General features: G+C 33.3%; 1 long non-coding RNA gene and 1 pseudogene across 1 annotated transcript; both read left to right on the top strand.

Moving 5' to 3' along the window:
• Window positions 1–439: 439 nt before the first annotated feature.
• LOC141330133 (uncharacterized) lies at window positions 440–2,396 on the top strand. The gene is made up of 3 exons (XR_012355192.1): window positions 440–563; window positions 1,029–1,121; window positions 1,480–2,396. It is a non-coding gene; the product is annotated as an uncharacterized lncRNA (long non-coding RNA).
• A 755-nt stretch (window positions 2,397–3,151) lies between these two features.
• LOC141344308 (uncharacterized) lies at window positions 3,152–25,085 on the top strand (annotated as a pseudogene).
• Window positions 25,086–26,849: the final 1,764 nt, after the last annotated feature.

Here is a 26,849-nt window from a genome sequence, read left to right as displayed (position 1 = left end):
ATCGACAATTTTGACTTGTACAGAGCATTTGTAAAGTATGCACATTTAGTTTTATTTTTGGATAACGCTGTAAGACTACAATCTTAATTATAGAGTAATTTTTTTTATTTTATTTTTTTACTGATTGTTAAACTTATTATTTTCAACTTTTCTGTTACAGGTTACATGAGACAATAATAGCATGTGGAAATGTAAGTATTGTGTTTTTGACTCTGCAAGCATTTTTGTTCAGCAAAATAAAATCATGTGTTTTACAACAATTTTCTTTTTTTTTCTTCTTTTTTTCTAGTGGTCTATTCCTTTAACATGATAAAGAAAACCAATTCTTAGCCTTCATTATTTACTAATTATTTATTAGCCTGTAAAGCATTTCTGTGTGTAAGCTAATGTGATTAGTGACCTGATGTTTCCCCCAAGGTTTGCATGGAGTTCAACAGAATTAAAGGCTAAAATCTAATGCAGGAATTCTAGAAAAACCTGGACAGACACAGTTCATGGACCTTTGTAAAACCAAAAGGGGGTGTCCTGGTCAGCGCTTGTTGAACTTTTTACAGCAAATAAAGGTCAGTAGTTATTTGTCTTATTTAACATAACTTGAAGGATGGAAACCACAAACAGAAATCCTCTCCTTATTTCCTCACCCGCAGTTGTTCCAAACCTGTATAAATTTCTTTGTTTTGCTGAAACCAAAGGAAGATATTTTGAAGGAATATTTGTGACCAAACAATTTTGGTGCAGCACTGACTTCATTAGTATTTCTTTTTAGTATGTACATGTAAGTGGTGCATCAAAACAGCTTGGTTTGGAACAAATTTAGGGTGAGTAAATGACAGAATTTTCATTTTTGGGGGAACTATCCCTTTAGAAGTATTTATTTTAACAATGTAATTTATTTATTATTTTCTCATATCAGTAATCTGCTATGTATGATAATCTAAAATTTAATTTATATCACATACCAATGCTTAAAATAGATTGATATTGAGTTTTTTGACTTTAATAGAATTTCATGTTTTCATGTTTTAAAGTCAGCCCAGCCAACTGAGGTCCGAACCCTTGTTCTTCGGGGACTGCCTATCATGCTTGGAGATGATGATTCTTCTTTCTTCCAGTCATCTTTAGTAAGTAAATCTGTTCTTAAAAGGGATAGTTCACCCAAAAATTATTACCCCATGGTTTACTGACCCTCAAGCCATCCAATCAGAGTTATAATAAAATTTATCCTGGTTCTTCCAAGCTTTTTAATGAGAGTGAATGGGGGATGAAATTTTGAATCTCCAAAAATTCCATCCATCCATCATTAAACTGCCCAACAAGGCTCCAGGGGGTTTGTATCAGTTTGTTTAAGAAAATATCCATGTTGGATTAGAATTGGTGTTTAAAAAAAAAAAAAAAGCGGGCATTCTGTTAAACATGCATTGATGATAAACCTTGGATTTCTGATCACAATACTATATTTATACCTCTTTTTTTCACTAGGTATCTGATCATCACAACACTATCCTTGATGTGCCAGTGGGGATCTTATTGGAGGACACTGATCTTCAGTCTTCCAATTCCTTGCATTTGACTTCTTCAGTTTGAATAATTCTTGAAGGCCAAGTGGTGATGGACAAAGTGCAGGACCTCCCACAGGCAATCTGACTTCTCTTCGGTCTGATATACGCACTACACCTGAATTAACCAAGATCACTCACCAACAAGATTGATTTCATCTGGCGTGTACTAATGCCAATGGGACAGAATGCTTTCAAGCCAAGAGTGCAGTCTCTGGCAAACCAACTTTTTGCTTAAGAAATCACTGTGATACTTTAACATTCTTTGTTTTGAGTCTCCCCCCTCCCTTAATTTACTCCATTATCCATTTTATAAAGAATAAAAATAATGTTTAAATTGTTAAATGCAGAGTTCTACAACTGATGTGTCGTAGTTAATTTGGTATATTGTTACACCTCTGTAGTGTGGTTTTGACAGTAATAGCGTATTTCAGTATTGTTTTTGATGAAATTTTGGTGAAATACACAATATCCTGAGTATGTTTTATTTTAGTTTGCTATGTTTGCACAAAGCTTAAATAGTCAAATGCAATGTTTACATTAAAATAAATACTTGATACTTGAGTGAAGTATATATGTGACCCTGGACCACAAAACCGTCACTGGGGTATATTTGTAGCAATAGCCAAAAATACATTGTATGGGTCAAAATTGTTGTTTTTTAGTTAAGTTAAGTTAAGATCATGTTCCATGAAGATTTTTTGTAAAATTCCTACTGTAAATATATGAAAATGTAAATTTTGATTAGTAATATGCATTAAGAGTTTAATTTGGAAAATTTAAAGGTGATTTTCTCAGTATTTTGATTTTTTTTGCACCCTTAGATTCCAGATTTTCAAATAGATGTATCTCGGCCAAATATTGTCCTATCCTAACAAACCATACATCAATAGAAAGCTTATTTATTGAGCTTCTATATGATGTATACATTTCAGTTTTGTAAAATTTAACCTTATGACTGGTTTTGTGGTCCAGTGTCACATATGTGCATAGAGTTGTACAATTGATGTACTGCACTAGTTTAATTTATTTTTACCACCTTAAGGTGTGGCTATAACTGATTTAGATTACTGTATAGTGTTAACTGTATTTTCATTAATATTGTGACATCTTGTCAATAAAAAAAATCAAAGATTAATTATGCTGTTCATTGTTTTATTTCAGTTCAGTTACTTTCCATGTTGAGTTAACTTAAATATATAAGTACATTTGAACATAATCGTTTAAGTACATTGAATAAGTACAAAGTTTATTGAACTGAACGATTTAAGTGTAGTCTACAAAACCGCAAAGTTAAATAAACTTAAATATGCAAGTTTTGGGAGACTCCATTACTCAATTAAATTGAGGCAACGAGTTTACTCAATCACTTTAGTCCAGTCAACTTATTAGGGTTTTCAGTGTGCAAACAACATAAAATAAAGCTGAATAATAGCAATGACTTGTTGATAAAAGAAATAATAATGGATTCAATCCATATTTGAATACAAATACAAACATTAAGGAAAAGCAAAAAAATTTTTTGAAAATAAATAAATAACTATTCCAAGATTCATATGGGCATGTAAGGCTATGGTATTATTGTTGTTTTATGCATGTCACATTGTGAGAAATAACAGTATTATCTTTCAGTATCACAGTTGTATAAGTTTGTATCATATATTCTGACTCAAACAATGTGTTTCTAACAGCAAACACTCAGAATGATCTGCTGATGATCCTGAATGGTTTGTTGAATGTGTGTTGATAGTCTGAGGCCTATGAATATTAACAGAGCAGCTGAAAAGGCTTTTTATTTCATGTCTATAGTCCCTGTTTTCACCTCATTTATTATGCTGATGTCTTTAACGAAGTGAGTTTAAAGTGGCCATTTACAGAAGGTCTTGTTTCAGTGCTGAGGTTGGTTACAGATCTGTAGATGCATTTATGTGTTTATGTTTTCACATTATTTATATTTAAATTGTAATGTTAATTAATCTTCCTTTATTTATATGGTGCTGTGAAAACGATCTGCAGTAAGTGATATTAGCTCCTCTCATGCTGCAATTCACCTTTGATTAAGCTCCTCCCACAAGAATCGCATCATCAGTGAAGCTCCACCCACAGTAGTTCACCAATAAATGCTGGAATATTCCCATCAGTTTACAAGAGCAGACGAGCATCAAATCATCAGGAAGAGCTGAAATCTGCCAAGGCTGAGTTTATTAAAGAGAACAGAGAGAAGATGAGAGACCCAGAACCCTGCAGAATCAAACACACTGAAGATACTGAAGAACAAACAGGTTGGTGTCTATTTTTCTTCCTTTATTAATAGTGCTGATGGTTATAAAGCTTCAAGCTGATTTAAACTTTCTGTAATAGGAAAAAATCGTTAGAGCTCTGTAGGACTATAGCCAAAGCATCAAATAGTAAGGCCGATAATGGTATTACAAATGATAATTTGAAGATCAAGGCATGGAAAAAAATAAGGATGTACAATTATATTTAAAAAAATGCATTGGAATGACCAAATATTAAATACCAATTATCTACTTTTTATTGTTATATCAGGGTACTTTTTGGTGTCTTTGCTTTTTAAGTTACTGAAAATGAACCATTTTGACTCTTATTTTTAGAGTTGGTTGAAGAAATCGACGAGAATGAAGAATTGAGTCACTTTGAAGATAAAAGTCATGTCAAACCTGGAGAAAAACCTTTGAGTTGCTCTCAAACCAAACAGAAAGATTTAAAGAAAAGTGGAGCCAAGAAATCATCCCCCTGCACTCAGTGTGGAAAGAGTTTCTTAAGCAAGCTAGGTCTCGAGTGTCACATGAGAGTTCACACTGGAGAGAAACCTTATCAGTGTTCATACTGTGACAAGAGATTCAGTCGGTCATCAACTCTGAAATCACATGAGAGGATCCACACTGGAGAGAAACCGTATCAGTGTTCACATTGTGACAAGAGATTTAATCAGTCATCAACTCTGAAAATACATGAGAGGATCCACACTGGAGTTAAACCTTATACATGTTCATACTGCAACAAGAGATGCAGTCAGTCAGGAGAGCTGAAAAAACACGAGAGGATCCACACTGGAGAGAAACCGCACACATGTGATCAGTGCGGGAAGAGTTTCAGACTAAAAGAGCTACTTGAACGACATATGAAAGTTCATACTGGAGAGAAACTGTTTGCTTGTAATCAGTGTGGGAAGAGTTTCACACAATTATCACATCTTAAAACACACATGAATGTTCACACTAGAGAGAAACTGTATGCATGTGATCAATGTGACAAAGTGTTTTTGACAGCTCCATACCTGAAGGAACACCTGAGAGTTCATACAAAGGAGAAACCATATCCATGTCATTTGTGTGGAAAGAGTTTCTCACGTCTACAACAATTGAAAGTACATCAGAAAACACACACTGGTGTGAGAGAGTACATGTGCTTTGAGTGTGAAAAGACTTTTACTACAGCTTACTGTTTAAAACGGCATGAGAAGATTCACTCTGGAGAGAAACCGTATCACTGCACTGATTGTGGGAAGTGTTTCAATTATTCATCTTCTCTATACAGACATATAAGAAACAAACACAGTAAGTAAATCATCTTCAGATCCAGTACTTTCAGATCTGATGCTGCATCCTCAACAAATGAAACACAGTTATTTGTCAAGAATTAAAATATAATTTGGACCCTAACCAGTCATTACAAGAGACATGACAAAGAAACTACAGTGTTCACAGTAAATAAAAATCATCTTCATCTTCAAAACCAGCAGATTCAACTGAGAGATTCAGATCAACTCAAAGATGGAGTTCCTCCCCAAAGAACAACATCAAAAAGTTTTATTGTTGTCTATCATTTTGCTTAATCATATAAATGATATCATTGTGCTTTCGTATGAGTTTCATATTATGTTCGATTGTCTTACTTGTTAAATTACAAAAGACCACCGTATTGATAAGCTTTGACGTGATCAGTTCTGCTTTCCAAATTGTAGAATTATTTCTACGTAAAATGTATCAAACTACTTGTACTTGCCAGTAACTTTAATAAACATCAATGCATCAGTTTAAAGAATATGCATTTGATTCATTTATTCAATTTCTTTTGTAGGCTATTATTTACCTGAATACTGTTAGACCGTAGTGTTTTCTGTATCATCAAAATTATATAACCTTGTTATATATAGATCTTAACAGTCAGTTGGTCAGTACATTTCTGATCATTATTTATCTTTCTCAAAGTTGGCAAAAGTATACCTGATAGCAATTTATTAAACGAAGAAAGCAAATGCAGCTTTTTAAACGTTGCCATCATAAGGACGGTGTTAATGCTTTCTACATTGGTGTCATGACTAGGGACAGGCATCAGTAACATTTTATCGATACCAATACTGATACTGCTTATCAATAATGCTACTTAACAATACTGTTATGAGTACTATTTGGTGCAAAAAGATGTAAAGATGTTGTGCATTTCAAGTTATTTTAGTATTGCTTAGCAACTTTATTCTTCTTCCAACAAGAGCAGTGAGTTATTTTTCTGCTTGTGTATTATTTTATGAACATTAAAGAAACAGTTCACCAACAGTTCATTAAAATTGTGTCTTCATTTAATCACTTTCACATTGTTTTAAACCTTAATGAGTTTCTTTCTTCTGTTGAACATAAAAATGTGGACAGTCAGTGTCCACTGGCACAGAGAAAAAAAAAAAAAAAATTGTGTGTTTATGTCATTATTCAGCGAGACAGAAAATGCTAAAAACACTGCGAGCTTAGTAGGCTATGTGTAATAAAGGAAACTGTCTGTGCAATTTATTCATTCATAAAGAGTAATATTTACAAATACCAGTCCATATCGCGATTTGATGTAAGTAACCTGCTTGATTTATTCATTCAGTCTTTCACAAATTTCATGACTTTTCATGTTATAGTAAATTTGGTTTTATGTCTGTTTTCATTGATTCCATTGGCATTTTCTGAACCGTGGAAATCATAGGGCCATAATTATAGCCGGTTCTGTGGTATTTTGATATGCCGCACCGAGACACTCACGTCTGCTGTAGACACGGTGTGAATTTGTGATAATCCTGCTTGTTTTTAATGTGTTACTGAAATCTCTGTATTGATCATTAATTTACTGCCATGCCAGACACAAATTAAAGCTAGGCAATCTGCACAATGAGGAACACTGTTTTATGCACATGCATTTTTTTATAACTGTTGTGAGATGTATATGTATACTAAAATGTGCAGATAATTGCATTAAAAAAAAAAAACACAGTAAAGTATCTTTCATCACATCTGTTTTTATTGCAGTCTCTTGTAGCTACCTAATGGCAGAATGATGTAACTAAAATCACCATAATATACAATAGTTTTTTTTAAATAACAGTTAATAAACAACAACAACACAGATCATAAAACTTACAGGTGAATTCAGTTAAATCAGAACCAGAAAGAGCTGTTGTATCAAATATGACAACTGTTTGTTTTAAAAGCAACAGTGAAGAACAAAAAAAAAAACTCATCTCTCTTAAAAGTCGTATAGCTTCCTGAAGGGTTTGTCAAAAGCTTCTGCTTTCCTTCATGAAAGAGTAAGTAAGTGTGACACTTGAATCACAAGACTACTGAATGTCTTATGAAACAAAAAAAATAAATAATAATAATAATAATAATAATGTTTATATTATGAAGCAAAATGATTCCCAATAATAAACCGTTTTTACATTGTTCTTTGGGGAGGACCTGATCTGAATCTCACAGTTGAATCTGCTGGTTTTGAAGATGAGCTTTATTCACTAAAATGTTTTGCCACATTGATCTCATGGGCGCTACTTCTCTCTAGTGTGGATGTTCATGTGTGCCTTAAAGGAACCGTATGTAGGATTGTGGCCAAAACTGGTACTGCAATCACATTCAAAATACTGTAGAACGGTGTTTCCCCTCCCGCTCCCCTCCAAGTAGGGCTCGCTGCAGCCTGCGGTGGACATCCAACCCCGCCCACATCCATGTGTGACGTCAGACACCACGCCCACGTCAATGCGTCACCGTGTGACTCCCCTCCCCATCGGTAGCCTTAAAGCGGTGCATTTCAAAATACTTCACGAAATTTATCCATGTAAAGTAGCTCTTTCTAAATTCATGGACATTGATAATACCTGCAGTTTCTGTAACACACATGAGGAAGACTTGTGTCATTTGTTTTAATTGTCTCTTAGTTTTTAGTCTGATGTTAGCACCTTTCTATTTCTGCAAAGAAATGTTAATTATATGCTTTCTTTAAAAGATGTTATCTGTACTTATTCTCATAAAAGTAAAATAATTGAGTACGTTGTTAACTTTTACATTTTGCAAGGCAAATATTATATTCATAAACAGAAATTTGCGAAATGCATACCAAAATGTAATTTATTTTTTTTATCAGAAATAAAAGTTTTGAAAAGTCTTTAAAACAAATGAATACATTTGTTGTTACATTTCACGGAGAACTTTTTTTCTGGTTATGCTTCCACAATATAATTTTTGTATATGTAAGGGAAAAGGAAGAAAATTTGAACTATTGTTTAGTTGTTTCTAGGTTTTAATTTAATTTTTGTTTATTTATTTACTTTTTATTTATACATTTATTTATTTATTTTTTTCTCTCTATGGTATTAGTTTATTTTTTATTTTTTTATTATTATTATTTTAATTTTATCTTATTACATATTGTATTACTGTAAACAGATTAGGCTTGTATTTTGTGTATCTGGATTTCTATTTCAATATTTTTGTAATGTCCAATTATTCTTTTAAAAAAAAAAGAATCCCGATGTTGTACGCATGTGCAAGAATGGCGGAAGTATGTTGTATCGGGGATGTAAACAAAACAGTTTGTATTAAATAATACAAATTAAACCTAGGTCACCTTTCATATGGAACTAATTACATTCGAACAGCCGGTAAAACGCTTGCTTTGGTTGATTAAAGTTAGGAAAATGGTAATTGGTAATAAAACATTTAAACCCTACCCTATTTGTTTGTGTAATGACATAAATTCACGTTTATTATAATCGATTTTGACATAGCTTAGACAAGATCAGATTTAGACGGACAAGTAAGTTTTGTTATTGTAAAAGTAACACTTAGCATATTTTCATTTTCATCTAATTCTCTAAAGATATGTCCACAAATGTGAACATTGCTAATCATATTATCACTATTTTAATATGTGTTAATACTATTTAATATGTTGGATGTGTGACGTGTTTGAACATGGGCGCGGCGTCTGGCGTCACACTTGGATGTGGGCGGGGTTGGATGTCCACCGCAGGCTGCAGCGAGACGCTCCTCAGGTTGCCAGCTAAGCTGCAGGAGTAGGCTGCAATAAGGAGCTTCCAACGGCAAGTGACGCACAGTTATTTGTTTTTCTTCTGTTAATTATGTTTATGCTTCACAAGAGATGTTTTGTGAAGTAATTATGTATCGCAAAAATTTACAGATGGCGATTAGCCAAATATTTCGCAAAGATGTACTGTAATACAACATTTCAGTCGGAACATAGGTTGTTTTCCAACCCTGCTAGTGGTGCGATATAAAGCTTTTTATGAACGCATTTAGCACGGGCGACCGCGGAAAATCCATTGAGTACTGAAGCAAAGTTAGCCAAACATAGATGAATCTTACCTGTTCAGGAAAAAATTACCAACGAAAGCGTCTGTCTTCAAATTCTTCTCCGTTTTCAGCCGTCTCCATCTTTCAAAGGCATCCCAGGTGAAAAACAAATATACTTAAATGCACTTAAAATACACTTAAATACCCGCAAATACATTTTTAGTACATTGTTTTTTTTTGTGTTAAATAAAAGTTTGATGGTTATACACTATAAATTTACTAATTAAAAGTATGTTTATACTTCAGTAGGACTTTAGTACACTTGACAAAAGTATACTAAATACCAGTAATACTTAAATATTTTTTTAGTGTACTACAATAAAGTACACTACAGAAAAAACATCCAAAAGAGTTTTATTAGTGTGTTTTTCAAAAGTGTGCTTTAAATGCTTTAAACATTAGTTGATTTTTAGTACACTGTTTACATACTAATCTTGAGTTTAAAATAAGTTAATATATAAAAAATCTATTAGTAATGTATTGTAGTAGAAGTAGATTTTCCCAAAAGTTGTACTTAAGTACACTTAATATGAATGCATTATTATCACTAACACTTAAATTGATTTTGAGTGTGGTAATTTTAAGTTTACATTAAATTGATTTTATTAAAAATCTATTAGTAATGTATTGTAGTAGAAGTACATTTTCTCAAAAGTTGTACTTAAGTACACTTAATGTGAATGCATTATAATCACTAACACTTAAATTGATTTTGAGTGTGGTAATTTTAAGTTTACATTAAATTGATTTTATTAAAAATCTATTAATAATGTACTGTAGTAGAAGTACATTTTCCCAAAAGTTGTACTTAAGTACACTTAATGTGAATGCATTATTATCACTAACACTTAAATTGATTTTGAGTGTGGTAATTTTAAGTTTACATTAAATTGATTTTATTAAAAATCTATTAGTAATGTACTGTAGTAGAAGTACATTTTCCCAAAAGTTGTACTTAAGTACACTTAATATGAATGCATTATTATCACTAACACTTAAATTGATTTTGAGTGTGGTAATTTTAAGTTTACATTAAATTGATTTTTATTAAAAATCTATTAGTAATGTACTGTAGTAGAAGTACATTTTCCCAAAAGTTGTACTTAAGTACACTTAATATGAATGCATTATTAGCACTAACACTTAAACTGATTTTGAGTGTGGTAATTCTCCCAGGTTAAAAAAAGTGCACTAAAATACACTTTATTTAAGTATACTTAGTACACTTTTCAGTAATGTACTAAAAGTACTCTATTTTCGCACACTAATTTTGTACTTATTGTACTAAAAAATAGTATTAAGTATATGTTAAGATACACTTAATACCATCTAAGTGTACTCAACTGTGCTATTTTGAGACACCATGAAATTGAACTAAAATGTGCTTTTAACATACTATATCTGTATTTAAAAAAATATATTTAGTTACAACTAGAAATACACTTGAACCCTACTTTTGAACATTTATAAATATATTTATGACTAATTTAAAGTATAGCAATAATATATTAAAAGAATATACAAAGTGTGAAAAAAGTGTGCTAAAATACAATTTAAGTACACTTAGTGCACTTCCCTAATGTACTTAAAGTGCTCTATTTTCGCACACTAATTTTGTACTTATTGTACTAAAAAATAGTATTAAGTATATGTTAAGATAAACTTAATACCATCTAAGTGTACTCAACTGTGCTATTTTGAGACACCATGAAATTGAACTAAAATGTGCTTTTAACATACTATCTCAGCATTTCCAAAAAATGTATTTTGTTACCACTTCTAATAGGATTGAAACATATTTCATAAACCTTTAAATATACTAATTATACATAAAAAATAAACTTACTGATTATTTAAAATACATGAATAATATATAACAAATGTATACAAAGCGTATTTATAATGTATTGCCCAGATATTTTTATCAATAAAAAATACACTTGTTGATTATTTAAAATACATAAATATATAACAAATGTATGCAAGGCGTATTTATAATGTATTTCCCACATATTTTTATTACAAAAAAAATACACTTGTTGATTATTTAAAATACATGAATAATATATAATAAATGTATACAAAGCATATTTATAATGTATTGCCCACATATGTTTAATAATAAAAAATACACTTCTTAATTATTTAAAATACATGAATAATATATGATAAATGTATACAAAGTGTATGTCACGCCCTTGGACTGTTTGTCTTGGTTTTTCCCAGTGTTTCCCCCATTGGACTGTCTGTTTGGTTTCTCCCATGCCCTTTTTTGGTCTTCCTGCTCATTAGTGTGATCCCCTCCACCTGTTGTTGTAATTATCTCCCCTTTATAAGTTTGTTTGATTTCCTTGTTTCTTTGTCCGGCTACAAGCGTTACACCTATGCTCCTTCGTTGTGTGCACGTCTTCTCCCGCCATTCCTGTCTATTGTTACTCTGCCTGAGGATTTATTGAAGACTTTTTATTGAAGACGTTATTTTTTGCTTTCCTACACGTTTCGTGACAACGTATTTATAATGTATTGCCCATACCTTTTTATTCATTATAATACACTTATTAATTAATTAAAATATATCAATTATATATAATAAATTTATTCAAAGCGTAATTATAATGTCTTGCACACATATTTTTATTAATAAAAAATACATTATAAATACGCTATGTATACATTTATTATATATTATTCATGTATTTTAAATAATCATCAAGTGTATTTTTTATTAATAAAAATATTTGGGCAATACATTATAAATACGCTTTGTATACATTTGTCATATATTATTCATGTATTTTAAATAATCATCAAGTGTATTTTTTATTAATAAAAATATTTGGGCAATACATTATAAATACGCTTTGTATACATTTGTCATATATTATTCATGTATTTTAAATAATCATCAAGTGTATTTTTTATTAATAAAAATATTTGGGCAATACATTATAAATACGCTTTGTATACATTTGTCATATATTATTCATGTATTTTAAATAATCATCAAGTGTATTTTTTATTAATAAAAATATTTGGGCAATACATTATAAATACGCTTTGTATACATTTGTCATATATTATTCATGTATTTTAAATAATCAACAAATGTATTTTTTATTAATGAATATATGTGGCCAATACATTATAAATACGCTTTGTATACATTTTTTATATATTATTCATGTATTTTAAATAATTAATAAGTGTATTTTTTATTAATAAAAAACATGTGGGCAATACATTATAAATACGCCTTGTATACATTTGTTATATATTATTATTGTATTTTAAATAATCAGTAAGTTTATTTTTTATGTATAATAAGTATATTTAAAGGTTTATGAAATATGTTTCAAATGTATTATAAGTGGTAACAAAATACATTTTTGGAAATGCTGAGATAGTATGTTAAAAGCACGTTTTAGTTCATCTTCATGGTGTCTCAAAATAGCACAGTTGAGTACACTTAGATGATCTTAAGTTTATCTTAAGGAGTACTTAAGAATAACTTTTAGTATATTAAGTACAAAATCAGTGCCCGAAAATAGAGCACTTTAAGTACATTAAGGGAAGTGCACTAAGTGTACTTAAATTGTATTTTAGCACACTTTTTTCACATTTTGAATATTCTTTTAATATATTATTGCTATACTTTAAATTAGTCTTAAATATATTTATAAATGTTTAAAAATAGGGTTCAAGTGTATTTCTAGTTTTAACTAAATATATTTTTTAAAATACAGATATAGTATGTTAAAAGCACATTTTAGTTCAATTTCAGGGTGTCTCAAAATAGCACAGTTGAGTACACTTAGATGGTATTAAGTTTATCTTAACATATACTTAATACTATCTTTTAGTACATTAAGTACAAAATTAGTGTGCGAAAATAGAGCACTTTTAGTACATTACTGAAAAGTGTACTAAGTATACTTAAATAAAGTGCATTTTAGTGCACTTTTTTTTTACCTGGGATATCCTATACCAATCCTTGTTTTATTTCGGACTTTGTCACGACGTATTTCGGTTTCAAAACGAGGTCTTTTTCGTTTCGTAACGTTATACATGTTTAATCCGACATGTTAGTATAGCCGCAGCTGTAACAGAGCTGGCAACCCGTCTCACGAAACTCTACTGACTTCGTGATTGGTCGATAGCTGGAGGGTGGAGCCTCAGACCAAAACACAAAATGACAACAATAACATCAGTTGTGGGCTGCAACTCTCACTTTTAAATGACAATATCCTGGCCAGACCACTGTTGTCAGTGATATAAGTATTTGAAATGAACATGATTTCTTAATGTGTAGTGACATTTCAGGGCCATTTTATGATTAACTGACATAAATTTCTTACATACGGTTCCTTTAAGGTTTGATGAACTTCTAAAACTCTTCCCACACCGATCACAAAAATATGGTTTCTCTCCAGTATGAATTCTCATGTGAAGATCAAGTTTATGTTTGTATTTCAATCTCTTTCCGCACTGATCACATGTGAACGGTTTCTCGTCTGTATGAGCTTTCATATGTGTCTCAAGACCTCCAATGTCTGTAAAACTCCTTCTGCACTGATTACACTTGTACGGTTTCTCTCCAGTGTGGATCCTCTCATGTGATTTCAGATATGATGAGTGTCTGAATCTCTTGTCACAGTGTGAACACTGATAAGGTTTCTCTCCAGTGTGGATGTTCTTGTGATACTTAAAGGGGTGCTATTATGCTTTTTTCACTTTTTGAACTTTAGCCAGTGTGTGGTGTGTACATTTGGGCATATTTTTTTATTTTTATTTTTTTTACAAAGTTACAAATCTCAAAGTCTACTCCAAAGGGAGATATTTGGATTTTAAAAAGTCCATTTTCAAAATATTAGCACAATAATGCTAATATCATGTATTGGCTGACCATAGGACCAACAATACTGTAGCGTTTTTTACTCACCTTTCATGCATCAAAATGGATGTGAGGCTATATCTTTGCAAGATGGCTATTTTTGCTTATAACTACTTTTTTTTCTGTCATTTTGACTGAAATCATATTAAAAAGGCTTTCTTTTACTCATCGTTGCTCCACGCCACATGTAGTTCCTCATTTTCACTTTGGTGCCAAATAAGAAAAGCTTTTTTTACATTATTTTTTTACTTTAATTACACTAATTGTGACATAGAGCCATTCTCTTTTGTTTAGATGCACAATAAAAAAACGAAAATGAGATACATTGTGTATCACCATTCAGTGTGTAAAAAAAAGAGAGAGCAGCTCTCTAGTAAATGTTGTGTGCTGTATATAGATATCTCTAATGACTGAGAACAGTGTAGACTTTTCAAATGCCTCCTTCTGCAGTGGACCACCCCTTACTGTTGAATTTGGGCATGAGAGAATATATAACCCCTAAAATATAAATTTCAATGTGACCAATATTTATTATTATTAATTTTATTATTAATTATGTTGTAATTTGAGCATTGACACCACAATGTTTGATTAATGTGGCATGTTTTGAAGACTTTACCAGTCCAGCATCCTTCTGGCACTGTCTTTGAGGTTTCTTCTTTCAATTCTGCACAACTTTGACCTGAATAACACATGCCAGTGTTAGGCAGGTAGTAATGTGTGCTCCAGTGTACAAGTGTCCAAAATTGTCTGACAAAACTGATTTCATAACAACACAGTGTTGTAACTTAAATGTAGCCCCGGACACACATTAACCTTAAATGTACATGGAATAATAAATTCACCCCCTACCGTTTTTATCACATAATTTTTTAGGGCCTGTTTGCACCGTTTTAATACCGCTTGTTAAGTTTGAATATTTGATATTACCCTTTTAAATGAATTGTATTTATAAGCCTTAGTATCAATTTGGAAGTTTCAAACTAAATCTTATAGATATCAAATTCAATTAGCTCATGCTCTCTCTGTATGTAACAAGGCATCATTCTGTCATAAATTTAATATAATAATAAAATAAACGGTTGTCTTTGTCAAAGATGAGAGCGTTAGTGAGGAAATGTTGTTTTGGAGAGTTCTTTTCTTTTTTTTCTTTTTTTACCATTATCACGGAATCTTGCAGCAGTTCATATTTTCCTCACATGTTCGCTGCTGCTGCACTAAATGTTTATTTCAGTAGGAAGATAAAATACAAATATGAACTAGTAGCGCTGAACCTAATGAAAACAACAGAGAAACGACACCTTAAAAATTGTTTCATAGTTGTGTAATTATGAGAAATAATGTGAACTGCTCGCCTCACCTCAGAAGATTCTTGTCGGTTATTATTTTTGGCGGGATTTGTCGCTGAGTGTTTGATTAAAGATCTGGCGCCATCTGCTGGACGCTCCGCGGATTTTAATTCATTTTAGCTTTTTAATATTTTTTTACTTCTACTTTTCGTTTACGTTTCATTATTGTAACTCCATTATATATGCTCAGACACAAAATCTCGGGCAGATGTTGCTTACTTGTTGAATTAAAATATGGAACTAAACACCTTATCATCCCTGAATGAGTAATGAACATGGGACATTTCAAATCATACATTTGAATATAAGTAACAATTAATGCATTCTGATACCAGAAATATTGCTGGTGGTCTTTAAGTGAAGTTTTATAAACATTGTCAGTTGTTGTGCATGAAAAACAGAAATAATATCGATGATCTAATCAATTTAATGCAATTAATGTAGTTATTTAAAAACTGTATTAATATTAATATGGACATGTTATGCTATAGTGTTGTAGGATAGTTATTATTTACACCGTTTTTGTATTATTTTGGAGAAATACTCTACAGTACTGTGTTTCAGTCGAACACTTTGGCTTTTATCGCTTAATTTAAATAGTCGGTTACTAACAGCAAACATTGATCTGATGATGCTGAATGGTTTGTTGAATGAGTGTTGATAGTCTGAGGTCTATGAATATAAACAAAGCTACTGAAAAGACTCTTTATTCATGTCAATAGTTCCTGTTTTCACCTCATTTATTATGCTGATGACTTTCATGAAGTGAATTTAAAGTGGCCACTTACAGAAGATCTGGTTTCAGTGCTGAGGTTGGTTAGAGATCTGTAGATGCATTTATGTGTTTGTTTTCACATTATTTATATTTAAATTTTAATGTTTAATTAATCTTACTTTGTTTAAATCGTGCTCTGAAAATCATCTGCAGTAACTGATATTAGCTCCTCTCGTGCTGCAATTGACCTTAAAAGAAGTTCCTCCCACAATAATTGCACCAGGGAAACTCCTCCCACAATTATTACATCATCGGTGAATCTCCGCCCACAGTAATTCACTAATAAATGCTGGAATATTTACATCAGTTTACAAGAAAGGACGAGCATCAAATCATCAGGAAGAGCTGAAATCTGCCAAGACTGGGTTTATTAAAGAGGAAACGGAGAAAAGAGAGAAGATGAGAGATCCAGAACCCTGCAGAATCAAACACACCGAAGTTACTGAAGAACAAACAGGTTGGTGTTTATGTTTCTTCCTTTATTAATAGTACTGATGGATATAAAGCTTCAAGCTGATTTGGATCTGTAATAGTAAAAACCCGTTAGAGTTCTGCAGTAATATAGCTGAAGCATCCAATGATAAGGTCTATAATGGTATTAAAAATAATGATTTGATCAATGTACCTCACATGGAAAAAAAATAAGGATGTACAATTTATTGCTTCAAAATGACCAAATATTGTGTAACAATGATCCACTTTATATTTTTATATCAGGGTTCATTTTGGTGTCTCTGCTTTTTAAGAGTTGCTGAAAATGAACCATTTTGCCTTTTATTTTTAGAGTTGGTTGAAGTAATCGACAAGAATGAAGAATTGAGTCAAGTTAAAGATAAAAGTCATGTTAAACCAGGAGATAAAACTTTGAGTTGCTCTCATACCAAACAGGAAGATTTAAAGAAAAGCAGAGCCAAGAAATCTTTCACCTGCACTCAGTGTGGAAAGAGTGTCTCAAGCAAACCAAGTCTTAGGCGTCACATGAGAGTTCACACTGGAGAGAAACCACTTACTTGTGATCAATGTGGCAAGGGTTTCCTAAATTTATCAAGCTTTAAGAGACACCTTAACATCCACTTGAACACTGGAGAGAAACCTCACAAGTGTTCACACTGTAACAAGAGATTCCGTTATTCAGGAAATCTGAAAACACATGAGAGGATCCACACTGGAGAGAAACCGTTCACATGTGATCAGTGCGGGAAGAGTTTCAGACTAAAGGGACTACTTGAAGCACACATGAGAGTTCATACTGGAGAGAAACAGTTTGCTTGTGATCAGTGTGGGAACAGTTTCACACATTTATCAAGTCTTAAAACACACATAAATGTCCACACTAGAGAGAAACTGTATGCATGCGATCAATGCGACAAAACGTTTTTAAGAGCTCTATACCTGAAACAGCACATGAGAGTTCACACAAAAGAGAAGCCATATCCATGTGATTTGTGTGGAAAGAGTTTCTCACGTCTAGATTATTTGAAGGTACATCAGAAAATACATGCTGGTGTGAGAGACTACATGTGCTTTGGGTGTGAGAAGACTTTTACTACAGTGAGTCATTTAAAACAGCATGAGAGGATTCACTCTGGAGAGAAACCGTACACGTGTAATCAGTGCGGGAAGAGTTTCACACAATCATCAGGTCTTAAAACACACATGAACATTCACACTGGACTAAAACCGTATAATTGTTCACACTGTGACAAGGGATTCAGTCATTCAGGTGACCTGAAAAGACACGAGAGGACCCACACTGGAGAGAAACCGTATATCTGCACTGAATGTGGGAAGTGTTTCAATAATTCATCTTCTCTATACAGACATATAAGAAACAAACACAGTAAGTAGATCCTCTTCAGATGCAGCACTTTCAGATCTGATGCTGCGTCCTCAACAAATGCAACACAGTTATTCGTCAAGCATTAAAATATCATGTGGATCCTGACCAGTCATTACCTACATTATTCACAGTGAATAAAGTTCATCTTCAAAGCAGCAGATTGAACTGTGAGATTCAAGATAAAGTCCCTCCCCAAAGAACAATGTCAAAATGTTTTATTGTTGTGTATCATTTTGCCTAATCATAAATGATATTATTTTGCTTTCTTATGAGTTTCATATTATGTTCAATTGTCTTGTTAGATTACAAAAGACCACAGTATTGATAAGCTTTGACGTGATCAGTTCTGCTTTCCAAATTGTGGAAATTAAGAAGATAAACTTACAATATATTATTTCTACATAAAATGCATAAAGCTAATTGTGTGCCAATCATTTCTATGTAATATCGATTTTTATTTTTGGTTTTTTAGTTTGTCTTCAGCGGGTTATTAAAACAAGATGATGTATCAGATGGATCTATATTGGATCCATGCATTAGTTGTTAAAGTCTAATTAACCTGCAGCTGTCTGTATCATGAATGATAATTAAGCAACAAAAGAAAAAGAGAAAATTCAATCTTTGCTCTTGACTGTATGGCTTTAGTGGCTATAATAAACACCAATCCATCAGTTTATACAGTGAAGACTATGCAGTGTTATTCACATTTGATCAATTTATTCAGCTTCCTTTGTAGGCTATTATTTACCTGAATACTGTTAGACCACAGTGTTTTCTGTGGAATCAAAAATTATTTATAAATGTTCAATGACGTTCAATGCAATCCATCTTGGAAGTGACATATTTGAAATGGCGAATCGAATATGCGTTTAAACTAGGTCAGCTGTCCAGATATAGGATATGTATCTGATTTAAAACCACATTTGGAAACAGATGTGATTTCTGATCTGTGTCGGATTTTTATTCAGATGTACAAAGCATATGTATAATGTATTTATAAACACAAACATGTGGGCAATACATTATAAATACGCTTTGAGTTTGTATATATTCATTATATATTATTCATATATTTTAAATAATAAGTGTATTTTATGTATAATTAGTATATTTAAAAGTTTATGAAATATGTTTCAATTGTATTAAAAGTGGTAACAAAATACATTTTTGGAAATGCTGAGATAGTTTGTTAAAAACATGTTTTAGTTCATCTTCATGGTGTCTCAAAATAGCCCAGTTGAGTACACTTAGATGATCTTAAGTTTATCGTAAGAAGTACTAAAGAACTTTTAGTATATTAAGTACAACATTAGTGCATAAAATGAAGCACTTTAAGTACATTAGGGAAGTGCACTAAGTGTCTTTTAGGGTTGCTGGTTGGTGAGGAGCCAGAGTGAAACTTGAGGAACCAGGGATAAAACAAATAACGTATTTATTAACTTATTAACTCAGGATACAAGGAAATGACAATCAAACATAACATAAAGACGACACAAAGAGACTGAGGGACAAACAACTTATAAAGAGTAAGACTAATGAATGACAGGTGGAGACAATAATCAGGGACAAACTAACTTCAGCAGAACAACAGGGGGAGACAAAGGGAGAAACCAAAACAAAGCAGTGCAATGACAAGAAACACAAGGATACATGTAACATTACACCCCCCTCCTGGTAGGCGCATCATATGCCGTAACAATACTAAGGAAGGGAGGGACTCCCTGAACTCCCTGATCCGCCCTGGAGGCTTTCCCAAACTACCACGTTCTTGTCCAGGGCGGATCAGGGAGTTCAGGAGGCCATGGCCGGGCAAACAGTCCAGGAAACCACTTGGGCAGCCTCTGCTCTGGAGGGCGCACTGGAGGAGGCACAAGCTCTGGAAGGAGCTCAGGAGGCGCGAGCACTGGAGGGCGCTTAGGGAGGCTAGTCAGAACCGGCAGAAGGTCTGTAAGGCTGGGCGGAACCAGCAGAGATTCAGGAAGGCTGGACAGAACCAACAGAGGCTCTGGAAGGCTGGGCGGGGGACTCAGGAACGACTCAGGAACGGCGGTAATCTTGGTCAGGGATTTAGGCTTGACGGCCATCTGGGCCGGGAACTCAGGAACAGAGGCCGTCTTTACAACTTGCGCGATTCGCCCCAAAACGCTCAATTCGCGGGAATCGCGCCACATGGAGGTCTATCGCGTCTTTGCATTGACTTAACATGTAAATCACTCACGCTTAACGCGTCATTCTTGTCTGGTGTGAATGCAGCATAATAGTTTTAACAAAAGTACTAATAGTTTTACATGTTTATTTCTTGGTAACACACATTTGACAGTAAAGCACTAAGCTTCAGATGAAAATCATACAACATTTACTTTTATTAACAATAGTAACATGCAAAATCTACTTTTCATATAGAAAATTAATATATTCTACTCTTACTAAATATACAATTATTATTTTTCTATAATATTATACCGAACTGACTGACAACTTCAGTGATTATAACTGATGTTCGAATCAGTCACCAAGTGAAAAAAAGATTGATTTGATTTCTTGATGATTTCATATTGGTTTTAGAATTGCAAAAAAGTAAAAAGTAGACAAAATAAAGTTTAAATTTGTTAAATAAAGTTGTTGAAAGTCACAGAAAATTACTTGATTTTTTTCTCTCAATAGGCTGTTCAAACCCTAAAAATGAATGATGTAATGCCATTTGACTATTTCTACCACAAAAACATGGTTATACTTTGCATTACAGCTTTGGGTTTTTGCATGTATGGCTGAACAATGGTAATCTTGCTATCAGTCACGTCAGGCTGGAATGACTTTCTTTACAATGAAATGATTTGTGTTGAAGGCCAACAAATTCTGGATTCTAACTTAAACGCATCTGATTGTCTTTTGTGTGCGAGAAATCAACAGAAAGAATATATGCTCCTCAAATATAGTCTTTGAATATGTCATCAAATGTTTTTAGTTCTAAATATTTCTTAAATCTATTTATATTATGTATTTTTGCTATATAAACCCCTTTTTGTCTTTAACTAATGTAATAATTGATACATTTAAGCAAGGGGGCAGCCGTGGCCTAATGGTTAGAGAGTCGGACTTGTAACCCAAAAGTTGCAGGTTCGAGTCTCAAGTCTGGCAGGGATTGTAGGTGGGGGGAGTGAATGTACAGCACTCTCTCCACCCTCAATACCACGACTGAGGTGAGTCCCTTGAGCAAGGCACCGATCCTCCAACTGCTCTGTGTGTGTGTGTGTGTGTGTGTGTGTGTGCACTTGGATGGGCTAAATGCAGAGCACAAATTCCTAGTATGGGTCACCATGCTTGGCCTCACTTCACCTCCTTTCATTTCCTTCCTTTCCTTTATATAACAACTGATGCTAATTCACAAATGTTTATTTCTAATTCTAACATTTTTCTGTTTCTTCATTACAATAACTGCAAATATGTAAAAATATATATAAAAATATATAAATAAAACATTTGAAAGTATAAAGACAGAAAAAAATGCATGTTTGTAAAACAATAACCTTCAGTCTGACACCAATACAATGAGCTTTAAGTGTCAATTTACAGGAGATCTGAAGACATTAGCATACCATGAGGTGAAAACAGTAACTATTGACATGACATAGTCTTTTCAGCAGCTCTTTTAATATTAATGAGCCTCAGACGATCAACACTCATTCAAGACATTCAGGATCATCAGCAGATCATCTCACTTTATTCTGAGTGTTTTCTGTTAGAAACACATTGTGTGAGTCAGGATATATGATAAAGTCAACAAAACTGCTCTTTTGAAAAGCAATGCTGTTATTTCTCAAAATATGACGTATAAAACATCAACAATAACACAAACACTAATGACGCTCGTCTTCATCTTCATCAACTATCACAGCTAATAACTACAATAGTCCATGCACTGTAAAAAGTTTTTTTTTTGGTCCTATTACAGTATTATCTTTCAGTATATAGCAAGAGTTGTAGAGATTTGTATCATATATTCTGACTTAAATAATGTGTTTAAACACTGAGGATAAAGTGAAATGATCTACTGATGATCCTGAATGTCTTGTTGAATGTGTGTTAATGGTCTGAGACTCATCAATATGAATAGATCTGCTGACAAGACTCTTTATCTCATGTCTATAGTTCCTGTTTTCACCTCATTTATTATGTTGATGTCTTCAATGAAGTTTTAAGTGGCCATTTACAGAAGGTCTGGTTTCAGTGCTGAGGTTGGTTACAGATCTGTAGATGCATTTATGTGTTTGTTTTCACATTATTTATATTTAAAAAATGTTGCTTTATTTATATCGTGCTGTGAAAACGATCTACAGTAAGTGATATTAGCTTCTCTCATGCTGCAATTCACCTTCAACGAAGCTCCTCCCACAACAATCGCATCATCAGTGAAGCTCCGCCCACAGCAATTCACCAACAAATGCTGGAATATTCCCATCAGTTTACAAGAGCAGACGAGGATCAAATCATCAGGAAGAGCTGAAATCTGCCAAGACTGAGTTTATTAAAGAGGACAGAGAGAAGATGAGAGACCCAGAACCCTGCAGAATCAAACACTCTGAAGATACTGAAGAACAAACAGGTTGGTGTTTATTTTTCTTCCTTTATTATTAGTGCTGATGTATATAAAGCTTCAAGCTTATTTGGATCTGTAATAGTGAAAAACTCTTAGAGCTCTGCAGGACTATAGCTAAAGCATCAAATAGTAAGGTCTATAATGGTATTAAAAATGATAATTTGCAGATCAATGTACCTCATATGGAAAAAAAATAAAAATAAGGATATACAATTATATAAAAAAAAAATGCATCAAAATGACCAAATATTGTATTCCAGTTATCTACTTTATATCATTATATCAGGGTTCATTTTTGTGTCTCTGCTTTTTAAGAGTTACTGAAAATGAACCATTTTGACTTTTATTTTTAGAGTTGATTGAAGTAATCGACAAGAATGAAGAATTGAGTCAAGTTGAAGATAAAAGTCATGTCAAACCTGGAGAAAAACCTTTGAGTTGCTCTCAAACCAAACAGAAAGATTTAAAGAAAAACAGAACCAAGAAATCATTCCTCTGCACTCAGTGTGGAAAGAGTGTCTCAAGCAAACCAAGTCTTGAGCGTCACATGAACATCCACACTGGAGAGAAACCTTATCAGTGTTCACACTGTGACAAGAGATTCAGTCGGTCATCACATCTGAATACACATGAGAGGATCCACACTGGAGAGAAACCGTTCACTTGTGATCAATGTGGGAAGAGTTTCAGACAATCAGCAAACTTTAAGAGACACATTAACATCCACACTGGAGAGAAACATTATAAGTGTTCACACTGTGACAAGAGATTCAGTCGGTCAGAAGAGCTGAAAAATCATGAAACAATCCACACTGGAGAGAAACCGCACACTTGTGCTCAGTGCGGGAAGAGTTTCAGACTAAAGGGAATACTTGAAGTACATATAAGAGTTCATACTGGAGAGAAACCGTTTACTTGTAATCAGTGTGGGAAGAGTTTATCAAGTCTTAACGCACACACAAATGTTCACACTAGAGAGAAACTGTATGTATGTGATCAATGCGACCAAGTGTTTTTGAGAGCTCAACACCTGAAGCAGCACATGAGAATCCATACAAAGGAGAAACCATATCCATGTAATTTGTGTGGAAAGAGTTTCTCATGTCAACAACAATTGAAAGTACATCAGAAAACACACACTGGTGTGAGAGAGTACATGTGCTTTGAGTGTGAGAAGACTTTTACTACAGCGAGTCAATTTAAAACTGCACCAGAGGACCCACACTGGAGAAAAACCTTACACTTGTGATCAGTGTGGGAAGAGTTTCACACAATTATCAAGTCTTAAAACACACACAAATGTTCACACTAGAGAGAAACTGTATGCATGTGATCAATGCGACAAAGTGTTTTTGAGAGCTTCACTCCTGAAGCAGCACCTGAGAGTTCATACAAAAGAGAAGCCATATCCATGTGATTTGTGTGGAAAGAGTTTCTCACGTCTACAAAATTATTTGAAAGGTCATCAGAAAATACACACTGGTGTGAGAGACTACATGTGCTTTGAGTGTGAGAAGACTTTTGCTACAGCGAGCCATTTAAAACAGCATGAGATAATTCACTCTGGAGAAAAACCTTACAGGTGTAATCAGTGCGGGAAGAGTTTTACACGGAAAACACAACTTAAAACACACATGAACATTCACACTGGACTAAAACCTAATAAGTGTTCACACTTCGACAAGAGATTCAGTCATTCAGGAGACCTGAAAAAACATGAGAGGATCCACACTGGAGAGAAAGCGTATCACTGCATTGATTGTGGGAGGTGTTTCAATAATTCATCTGCTCTACACAGACATATAAGAAACAAACACAGTAAGTAGATCATCTTCAGATCCAGTCCCTTAGATCTGATGCTGCGTCCTCAACAAATGAAAGTAATGCGTCAAGCATTAAAATTTCATCTGGATGCTAACCAGTCATTACCCACATTATTCACAGTGAATAAAGTTCATCTTCATCTTCAAAACCAGCAGATTGAACTGTGAGATTCAGATCAACTCAAAGATGGAGTTCCTCCCCAAAGAACAATGTCAAAAAGTTTTATTGTTGTCTATCATTTTGCTTAATCATATGAATGATATCATTGTACTTTCTTATGAGTTTCATATTATGTTCATTTGTCTTGTTAGATTACAAAAGACCACAGTGTTGATAAGCTTTGACGTGATCAGTTCTGCTTTCCAAATTGTAGAAATTAAGAAGATAAACTTACAATTTATTATTTCTGCATAAAATGTATCAAGCTAATTGTGTGCCAATCATTTCTATATGTGATATCGATTTTTATTTTTGGTTTTGAGTTTGTCTTCAGTGGGTTATTAAAACAAGATGATGTATCAGATGGATCTATATTGGATCCATGCATTAGTTGGTAAAGTCTAATTAACCTGCAGCTGTCTGTATCATGAATGATAATTAAGCAACAAAAGAAAAAGAGAAAATTCAATCTTTGCTCTTGACTGAATGACTTGAGTGGCTATAATAAACACCAATCCATCAGTTTATACAGTAAAGACTATGCAGTGTTATTCACATTTGATTAATTTATTCAGTTTCTTTTGTAGGCTATTATTTACCTGCATATCACTTTTAGCTTAGCTTAACATAGATCATCGAATTCTATGAGACCAATATAACATCGTATTAAACATTGACCAATGAGTTTCGATATTTGTCCATTTAAAAACTAGACTCTTCCACAGTTATATCATGTACTAATATCAAAAATGTAAAGCTGTGATTTTCTAGGCTGATAAGATTAGAAACTACGCTCCCATTCCAGCGTAATCAAAGAAGTTTGTTGCCGTAATATGGATGCGGCAGGCGCAGTAATATCATGCAGCACCTGAAATTCGGTCACACTTTCAAAAAGCCGGTCACATTGGAATTGACCTAGCTGGGAACTAATTTCAGGGGCTGCATGATAGTACTTTTTATTAAGTTTTAAAAAGGACAAATACCAAAACTCTTTGGTCATTTTTGAATGCTATTGCTATTGCAATGCTATTAGTCTCATAGGATTCAATCTATGCTAAACTATGCTAAAAGTGATATCGCCAGAACAGGAGCTGAATGGATTTTAAAACGGTAAAACTCAACTTACCGGGTGAGTTGGAGAATGAAAAAAAAAGTGTTCCTTTCAAAGGTTTAGGAACATTGTACTAGCAATATGGGAACATTATATTAACATTTTAACATTTAAAATATCGTTATAATAATGTTATACAAACCAAAAACTAAGGTTTTATTTCCATTAAGAAGACATTTTTCTCGCCAACCAAACACAAACCATAAAAAAGAAAAATATATATTGAGAACCAAAAACGAATGTTCTGGGAACCAAAGTTGTCAGCTAGGACAAAACAAAACAAACTTACAAAAAATCACTGCTTCTGCACTAAACATTTGTTTCAGTAGGAAAACGCCAGAAAATATACAATCTTGCTAAACCGGATAAAAACAACAGAAAAGAGCCTGTAAAATGCTTCAACTGTTGAAAAAACACATGCAACTGATGACGTTTGGAGGATTAAGATGAACTTTATTCACTGTGAAAACTTTAGTTCTTTCTCACGTCACTTGTAATGGCTGGTTAGGACAGATGATATTTTATTGCTTGATGCATTATTGTGTCTCGTTTAGAGAGGACACAATCAGAGCAGAATGTACTTTTTCTGAAGATGATCTACATACTGTGACTGTTTTTATATGTCTGTGTAAAGCAACTGAACGACTGAAACGCTTCCCACCTGCAGTGCATTGTAAGTACGTTTTTCTCCAGTGTGAATCCTCTCATGCAGTTATAAACAGTTCGCTGTAGTAAAAGTCTTTTACATTCAAAGCATATGTAGTCTTTTCTGATGCACTTTCAAACTTTTTAGACAAGAAAAACTCTTTCCACACAAGTGACATGATTGCGGTTTCTCCTTTGTAGGAACTTTCAGATGATTCGTCAGAGCTGAAGCCGTCAAAAATGCTTTGCCGCACTGATCACACGAGTACAGTTTCTCTCCAGTGTGGATGTTCATGTGTGCTCTAAGATGTGATAGTTGTGTAAAACTCTTTCCACATTGATCACAATTGAACGGCTTCTCTCCAGTATGAATTCTCATGTGCACTGTGAGGTTTTCTTTTAGTGCAAATGTGTTCCCGCACTGATCACATGCGAACGGTTTCTGTTTAGTGTGCA

The sequence above is a fragment of the Garra rufa genome, chromosome 1 (assembly GCF_049309525.1).
Source record: "Garra rufa chromosome 1, GarRuf1.0, whole genome shotgun sequence".
Taxonomy (NCBI): domain Eukaryota; kingdom Metazoa; phylum Chordata; class Actinopteri; order Cypriniformes; family Cyprinidae; genus Garra; species Garra rufa.
The sequence above is the reverse complement of the archived record's forward strand: the minus strand, read 5'-3'. Positions and strand labels throughout refer to the sequence as shown.